At 39.1% G+C, this 7065-nt stretch overlaps 1 pseudogene; it reads left to right on the forward strand.

Moving 5' to 3' along the window:
• Positions 1–5943, forward strand: LOC120546906 (annotated as a pseudogene).
• Positions 5944–7065: the final 1122 nt, after the last annotated feature.

A 7065-nucleotide genomic window follows, 5' to 3' on the forward strand; every position in this document is an offset into this window, starting at 1 on the left:
CAGCAGTTTAGGGTTAGTTGTGAAATCCCTGTTAACCAGAACACTCACAAAACTATAGGCTTGAGGAGGCAACATATTTTCTCAGTTAGGTAGCAACTTCAGACAAGTCATGGGGGTATTAGAACCTTTTCTCCAGTCCTCCAGCTCTATCTCCCTGTTGGGGGGTCTGTTGGTCCTGCTACTCGTCTACCTCGTCTCCTCCAGCTTCAGCTCCAAGGAAGACAGTAAGGAACCTCCAGGACCAAAACCATTTCCCCTAATCGGGAACCTGCTGCAGCTTGACCTTAAGAGACTCTACAACACATTACTGAAGGTGAGGAATAAATTGCTGTTCTTTTAGGGGGATTTGTTGTGTGTGTGCTCTCCAGGCAACAACACTGTTACAACAATCACATCTTCATTGCCTTCTTTTTAAAATGTTTGTTTAATAATAAATACATCATGACATTCCCTGTTCTTAGCTTTCCAAGACATATGGATCAGTGTTCACGTGGTGTAAATGTGCGCGAGCGTGGGGACCGGAAGTCCTGGCTGCAAGAGTAAGGCAAACGGCAGCTTGTGTACTGTGCAGTGAGTTTGGTTAAAGAGATCTAATGTTATAGCAGAATATAATGAAGGGCATGGTAAGGAAAGAGCTTTTTAGAAATAATTTTTCTGTTCTTTTTATTTTCCAGTAAATGTGTCTTTAAGATTGTTAACTCATCGGCCGTTTTGGTCTTAGGAAACTAAGATTTCTTAAGTCTATCAGTCATTTGCATTTTTCATGCTGAATTACTTATTTCCAAGAAGCTTATTAGCACATCTCTGGTCAAAATATTTAAAGTGGACAAATAAGAATGTCTTTAGTTAAGGACTGCTCTTATTGTCTTTTACCCATTCCAAGTTTTTTAAGTTAAAAAAAACTAATTTAATCTCAGGGGTTATATGGGCCAATGGTGATTCGTGGAAAGAGATGAGGCGCTTTGCTTTGACTAACCTGAGAGACTTTGGGATGGGCAAGAAGGCGAGTGAGGACAAAATCATTGAGGAATGTGAACACCTCATTGAAGTGTTTAAGAAATTTAAAGGTAAGTGACTTTTAACCTACTGCATGATGAACAATGTTTTGTCAATCCTCTTTTAATGAAACAATCCATTCACAATTGTTTGGTGATTTGTATCTTATCATCCACTGGCTTGACCTTTGTGAGTTGACTCTTAAAGCAGTTACAAGTGCTCAGAGATAGTGACACGCAGGGTTCAGTTCCACAATGTTCTAAAGGTTTTATGAGACAAGAATATATACATTTTCTAATAATCGCTCGATTCACTTTGATGATGTGAGAGCTGATAGATAAGAAAGGGGCAACAGGCAAAAGGAGGATTGGTTCAAGGTTAGTTCTGATTTGATGAGAGAGGCTTTGTTCAATTATCACAAAATGGCACATAACTGTTTCCCTTGTTACAGGTGAAGCTTTTGATACGACCCAACCAATAAACTATGCAGTCTCTAATATTATCTGCTCCATTGTGTATGGCAGCAGATTTGAATATGATGATCCAGAGTTTACATCCCTGGTAGATCGAACAAACAGATACGTTCAACTTGTGGGCTCCCCGTCAGTACAGGTGACATTTCATGTTTATTCAGTTGACACTTTTTTAAGCATTGTGATATTCAAATACATAATACTGAATTGAAGAAATCATGGGATTCTTTACTTGCCTGTTAAATACTCTTTGTACATACTGATGCATCTATATTTTTGTAAACAGTTGTATAACATGTTTCCACGGATCGGTAAATGGTTTGGTGGGAAGAAGGAAATAGAGGCGATATTCGCTGTCAACAAGAAACAGAACTTACAGCTGTTCAGTCGTTTGAAAGAGACCCTCAATCCACAGATGTGCAGAGGCTTTGTGGACGCCTTTCTGGTCCGAAAGCAAAATCTGGAGGTCGGGAAGCTTATCACTATTAATAATTAAGATATTTATTCCTCACTTTTAACTCTTCTATGTTTTATATTTTCTATCTGTTCTGTTACTTATCCATTTGAGCATGGGATAGTATTGCTATGTTATCTCTACTGCTTTCTTTCTGTTACCATGTTATGGTATTTTAGTTATTTTAGCACTTTGGTCAACTTGGGTTGGATTTAAATTTGCTTTATGAATAGGGATGGGTTTAAAAAAAAAATGATTTTCATTTAATCCAATATCAATTCAAAATCCAGTATCGATCTATTTCTGTATTATAAATTAAAGTATCCATTGGTACCAACTATGTTAGCTGTAGAGTCTGTAGACCTGCACTTTATGGACTTACTGCAGGCCACAAATCGCGTTTTCAAATGCAGGAAGATTGGGCAATGGGCATTTGTTTTTGGGATAATGATCTGTCGGTCCAAAGGCAAATTTTTCAGACTATTGGTGTTTCGCAATAATGGGCCATCAGAACAATGGGATGTCCTGGATGTGTAGATGATCAAGGTATGATGTCTCTGTCTATCTACCTTCCCTGGCCAACAGTAGTTATCAGTAAGAAGGAATAGAGGGAAGGGAATGAAAAGAAAGTGCAACCCACGGCAGCATCAATACATCACAATCCTTCATTTTTAACAAAGTTTTGGATCAGATTTGACTATATAACTGGACCAATTTATTTTTACCTGCAGGAATCTGGGATTGCTAACAGTTACTTCAACGAACGCAACCTTATGCAGACAGTTTTTAATCTCTTTGCTGCTGGCACTGACACAACAGCAACTACTCTGAGATGGGGACTTCTGTTTATGGCCAAGAATCCCAAAATACAAGGTAAGAAACTTAAAGGCAGGATTGGCAATGTTGAAAAGCTTGCAAGATTTGTAAGTAGCAAATAAGGTTAGCAAATCGTCTTCATGATAAAAGAAAAAAAAAAAACTTTTCCTCTCTCAGACCAGGTCCAGGAGGAGGTGAGCAGGGAGATAGGAAGTCGTAACGTTCAGGTCGAGGACAGGAAGAACCTGCCCTTCACCGACGCTGTCATCCATGAGACACAGAGACTGGCCAACATCGCCCCAATGGCAGTGCCTCACAAAACGAGCCAAGACATCACCTTCCAGGGTCACTTCATTAAGAAGGTCAGACTGAATAAAACACCTAGCAGTGTTTCACCTACAAGGGTACGAGCCTGGTAGGCAGCCAGGCCAACAGGAAAAAACGATATCACAATGATACAATATTATTGCGATTTTAAAAATACTGCAATATTCTGCGATATATTGCAATTCATTACCCTAATTCCAACTTCATATTATGTCCCCAAAGCAAAACTTTGTTAACATCTTTGTTATCTAAAAAAAGTAGCCATCGTTAACTATGCTAAAGCAGCTAACAGAGCTAATAGCATGTAAACAACTGTGGGATTTGCGAGAAAGTCGTTAAAAGACTGAAAGAGATACGAGTGCTTGAGGTTTAAATGTAAAGTGGATAATGAGCTGCTGTAATGAAGAATATGACAGAATTAACTGCGTCGAGCTACCCGAGCAAGATGCCATCAGCAAAACATAAGCACTGTCAACCGGAAACGATGCAATACACCGTTCAAACAAGTCCCGTTTGGTCCTTCGTTTACAGTAGCTGCATCTTCAGGAAACAAAATGTGACAATAATTTAAGATGTAGCAATTCCTTTCTGTGCTTTGTGACTTTTTTTTAATGTAGTTTAAAAATATTATTGCTCATAGAGAATGTTTTTCTGTATTGTCCGCAGGGGACCACAGTATTTCCTCTGTTGACATCTGTCCTGTATGATGAGAGTGAGTGGGAGAGGCCACACAGCTTTTATCCTGCTCACTTCCTGGACAAAGATGGGAAGTTTGTCAAGCGGGACGCCTTCATGCCTTTTTCTGCAGGTTGGTGAATTTATTAAATTCACATATGCAAGTAAATGAACAAGTGGTGGTTATTTAACCATCACTTGTTCATTTACTTGCATATGAGATGAACATTTTCCTTTGTTCTCTCTCTCTCTCTCTCTCTCTCTCTCTCTCTCTCTCACAGGTCGGAGGATTTGTCCTGGAGAGAGTCTTGCCAGGACGGAGCTCTTCATCTTCTTCACCAGCCTCCTGCAGCACTTTCGTTTCACTCCTCCTCCTGGAGTTTCAGAGGATGAACTGGATCTGACTCCACGTGTGGGCTTCACCCTCAGCCCTTCACTGCATAAACTGTGTGCTGTTTCCTGTATGTGAGCAGTAGGGCTTGAAAATGCTAGGGCTGCACAATATTGGAAAAAACCTTTTCCTGCGATATATATCTATGAAAAAAGACTACAGACAAATCTTTACAGGATGCCAAAAAATAGCTCTTTTTGGAAATAATAAATCATTCTTGACTACTGTGGTGATTTTGTAGGGGAGTGCATAAAAAAATGTGTAAAAAATAATTAACTTTTCTTATGTGAATCATTTTTTGTTGAATTTTAATACTTTACAAACACCAAAGCAAGTAAGCGCAGTGACTACTCTTCTGAAGTGATTTTGGAGAAGGAAATAAGTAGGGCTGCACGATATGACCTAAAATCAAAATTAGTTACGATTAGTTGCACTCTACCTCGATAACAATATATGAACAAAAATTAATCACCTTGTTCTAAATCCTCTTTTCTGAAGCCAAAATGTTTCCAGGCGACGTACACTGCGGGTTTTTTTTGGGCACAAGTTGCTCACTTGACTCGGACTCCATGTTTGAGTTATCCTCCATTATGCTTTCCATTCGGCTGACTGCTCCGGGCGAAGTCACGTGACTACACACGCGGTAGAATGGTTTAAAGGACAAAGTAGGCCTATCAACAGTAATAAATTATCAAAATGATCTGCTTGGGAAAAATACGTTGATACCAGCACCAGAATTTCGATATCGATACATTTTCGGTTAATCGTCCAGCCCTAGAAATAAGGTAGTTAAATACAATGGTTGACTCACATGACACCATTGTATTTTTATAATACTATCAATCCAGGCACATGTCAATTATATTAATAATGCATGCATGTTGATTCCTCTAAATTTCAGGTTGTGGTTGTTGGATAAATTGATCAACATTGATTGTGATTGGTGGTTCGCTGCACATGCAGAGCCTGCATGTCACAGACTAGCAACTGTATCCAAGAACACTTCAATCATTGTAAATTACGTTATATCAGACACACGCTGCTGTTGTAGATAAGTGTTACGTTTCCAGCTTCGCGGCTCTGAACCGTTACGTTAGTTAGGTCAGACCCCTTGATTCTTTAGGATAACTATATTAGCTTTAGCCTGGCTGGTATAGCAGCTTTCTGGTAACTCCACACTTCAAAATGAAACAACATAAAACATTGACCACTGCATGTTCACTACCCATGGGAAAGGATGTGCATCACTGTGTCTGTGGCAGCTGCCGCTTACGGTACACACGGCTATAACAAATCTAGTCGGACTAACGTTACGTCACATACACACGTTGCCCACATAGTCACCTGTCTTAAAGGGGAAGGGTCGGCCGCTTACAATCATTTAAAAAGAGAACGGTGAAAGATTACTTTTCAATCGAGCAGCAAAAAAGTTGTAGCGTAAACATCGCACGTCATGCCATGTGACTATCGCGGTGACGCACATCGCGATGTAGACGATGAAACAAAATATCGGGCAGCCCTAACTTCAACTCAGTTCAAGAGAGTAGAAACTATTTTGTACAGCATTATATTCCATGTAGTGCAACAGAATTGATTAATATCAAGAGGGAAAAAAACACTCTGGGTTGTTTGCACTTCTTTAAACTAATTACAATCGTCTAGGACGGCGCTAAGCTCTGGACGCAGACACGGCTGCTCTGCAGAATGGAACTTGTTTGGTGTAACATTTGCACATTTCCACAAATGAAAACGTCCCAGTTAGAGAGTAAATGCAGAAAACATATTCTTTGTAAATCTTTACAATCATTCCCCGAAGGAACCAAGTAGGCCTGCCTTGTTGCACGATCCATATTTTTCTTCTAAACTTGCCATTTTCAGCGTGTAGCTCGCTAGCTCAAAGTTTGTTGTTGTTTCCCAAAGCGAACAGAGTTTGAAAATGGCAACACAGATTACAGATGTCTGGCAATTATCCGGGAAATGCATGTAGTACGTTGATCCAGACTACTACGTCAGCAGTTAAACCCTGTTTATGAAAATGTGGCATTAGTGATAAAAGCACACTGCTCTTTGTATCACAAATGGACTACCAACGAGAAGGAATAATAATTAAAAGCTTCCAAACTATCTTGCATCTTTTCTTTCGTTTAAATTTCAATAGCACAGTACAAAATTACTGCTTACGTGTTACGTGCTAACCTCGGAAAAACTAGTTCCAGGTCCAATGCATATTGCACCAATGAACTGCAAACTGCCCTCAAACTAGATTATTCCATTCCCTTTGGATATTTTAAAGATTTACTATATTTACTACTTTACTGTCAAGATGAATCTTTAACCTCAGTTATTCATTTAACATTTGTACTGTACTCTTTTTTTCTGATCCAAATAAAACAAACAATGAGTAAAAGAAGTAGATGTTTAAACCATATCTGAGTCCAAAATTTTGGAAAAGCTAGAGCAGATAATACACAAATAACCCTCAAAAAGCTTAAAGACAAAACCTGCTAAAGAAGTCCAACTACAATCATTAGATCTTAGAAGTTAGTTTAGTTAGTTTTAATGCTCATATTGATTTGATGTGTGTGGTGCCCAAAAATGATTGGGTGCTGAACATATGGCTTACAATATTTCTAGTTTCAGTGAATGAACTTTTCCCCAGTGAGGAGAAGCATGGCATTGTCCCAACAGCTGCTTATTTGAGGGCCAAAATTCAAGGTGGAGCAAAGATGTGCAGTTTCCATGCATAAACACAAGCCCGTAGCCAGAACAGAACAGATTGAAGGGGAGTGTCTGGACTTTAAACATGGTTGGAAACGTGATAAAATGCAAGCACCACTACATAATGACAAGTTCACACTGCTGATAATGAATTAATTAATAAGAAAAATTAATTATGTATTAAGGTAGTGCCTAACAAGCCCTTGTTTTGATAC

The sequence above is a fragment of the Perca fluviatilis genome, chromosome 18 (genome assembly GCF_010015445.1).
Source record: "Perca fluviatilis chromosome 18, GENO_Pfluv_1.0, whole genome shotgun sequence".
NCBI lineage: Eukaryota > Metazoa > Chordata > Actinopteri > Perciformes > Percidae > Perca > Perca fluviatilis.